Source organism: Muntiacus reevesi, chromosome 1, assembly GCF_963930625.1.
Source record: "Muntiacus reevesi chromosome 1, mMunRee1.1, whole genome shotgun sequence".
Taxonomy (NCBI): domain Eukaryota; kingdom Metazoa; phylum Chordata; class Mammalia; order Artiodactyla; family Cervidae; genus Muntiacus; species Muntiacus reevesi.
Genome location: NC_089249.1, coordinates 274,292,193 through 274,294,433, shown reverse-complemented (window position 1 = coordinate 274,294,433; position 2,241 = coordinate 274,292,193). Strand labels below are relative to the sequence as shown.

The window sequence follows — 2,241 nt, the reverse complement described above, 5'->3', positions numbered from 1 at the left end:
GCCCTCCTGAGACAGGGACTCTGATGGGAACACAGCTTCCCTCCCCAGGGTCTTCTGAAAAAGGAGCACAGAGGATGTTGCTGTTTTCATAACATATTTGATATTTATATGAGTATCAGACAAGAATATACTTGAAAAACACACAAAATGGCTTTGAAGAAAAAGTCTTACCGATAATTTTAGCATAAATTATGTAATCCACTGACTTATTCCACATCAAAATCTTGTAAAGATACTTGTATTGGGTCATCACACAAACAGATGCAACTTAAAACATTCCAAAAATAGCCATTTGGAATTTTGTCTGGACCTCCATTAAAGCAATTGAGAGAATGGAAAGGTTCACAGTCTTGAGACTTCTAATTCAAGAACTGGAAAACTAAAAGATATGAATTGGCATGACTGGGTTTCTGTTCTTTCTGAAAAATTATTTCTTCAATCAAAGACTAGCAGATCAAGGGGGTGGCTCAGAACAATCTAGAAGGAAATAAATTTGGACAGATAGTGAAGAAATAATAGAAATGGTTGTATTAAAGGGAGATGGTTCTTTTCTATCCAGCAAATAGAGAATCAAAATCATTTAGATCAGTAAACAGCCGTAAACCTCAATTTCTTAAGACTATTTTCAGATTTCTGCCCGAAAAAAGACTGAGTATTATTTCTAAGGAGCAGATTTCATATATCCTGATATAAGCTAGAAGAAAATGATGTTAATAAAAATTGGCATTTATAAAAATGTGGAAGCTTTCTTCATGAAAAACTTTTCAGTAATGCACATAGCTTAGATTACCATGATACTTTTTGAAGATAATACAAACTTCCACTAGAAACTGAACAATATTTTGCAATATTTGCATCAACTTTTTAGAATTATCAAGTTACAGGTAGAATTTAGATTAAGTACGTAATATTCCCTAATCTATTTCCCTTTTCTTTTACTATGCCTCTCCCTCCCGTCCTCCCAAGAATTAACCATTAATATAATTCAATATTTATTGCTCCTATGTATATTTTTTTTGGTTGTCAAATAATCCTTTGTTTCTTTTTCCTTTGCAATCCTTAGCTAGCCGGTCACCGCACCGCACCACTGTTGATACCATCTATGATGTTGTGAGGGTGGCAGCCGTCAGCATGGCCGCCCACAGACTGGGCAGTCCTCAGGATTGCTTTAACGGTTCCAGAGAGTTCTCTAGCTAGAGACTGATGCCGCATCTGCCAGGCAATGTGGACAATCTCATCAAAAGTGATATTTTCATTGTGCTTAATGTTTTTCTGCCTCTTTCTGTCTCAATGTCATCACCAACCATTTTTGGAGACAGACTCAGGAGGCTGATCTTGGGGGCCAGAGAAGACGTGGCACCAACTTCCCCACTGGTGCACCTCGGGTACATGGATTTGATCTTGCTGGGGTCGAATTTAGGCGGCATGGTGGAGGCAGCTGGTGTCAGATGAACCTGGATTCGAGACGACCTAAGAAGGCTGCACCTTTGCCTCCTCCAAGCAAAAAGCCAACAGAAGCCTTCTGTGCGTATTTTATAACTACATTTCTGTTGAACGTTTTTGCACTTTATAGAAAATATACCATATATATTCCTCTACATGTTTTTATTCAACATGTTTATTATTTTCATTATTATCCAGTTCCATTGATTGACTATAGCAAAATGTATTGAGGCATTCTCTATTGGAGAAGGCAATGGCAACCCACTCCAGTATCCTCGCCTGGGGAATCCCAGGGACAGAGGACCCTGGTGGGCTGCCGTCTATGGGGCCGCACAGAGTCAGACACGACTGGAGTGACTGAGCAGCAGCAGCAGATTGATAGATATTTCTATTATCTCAATACATTCATTGCTATAAGCATTGTAATGAGCATTCTTAAATATATTTTTTTGTATACATGGATGTGCAATTCTCTAGGATAGGGTTTCTCAACCTTGACACCTTGGGCAGGATAATTCTTTGTTGCTGAAGTCAGAAGTGCATTGCAGGATATTTTGCATTATTTGCAGGATATTTAGTAGCATCCCTGGTCTCTGTCCACTACAAGTCAATGGTAATCCCTATTATATGATCAACAAAAATGTCTCCAGATGTTGTCAAATGTCCCCTGGGAGACAAAATCATCCTTGGATTAAAATTAAAAAAAAAACAACACTCCTCTAAAGTGTACACATTTCAGTGTAACTGCTGTTTTACAGACTCCACTTATCTTCAACTTCGCTAAATATTTTCTAATTG

At 38.2% G+C, this 2,241-nt stretch overlaps 1 pseudogene; it reads right to left on the bottom strand.

Annotated features, from left to right (window-relative positions):
- Positions 1-1,059: 1,059 nt before the first annotated feature.
- On the bottom strand, positions 1,060-1,490 carry LOC136169123 (large ribosomal subunit protein uL11 pseudogene; annotated as a pseudogene).
- Positions 1,491-2,241: the final 751 nt, after the last annotated feature.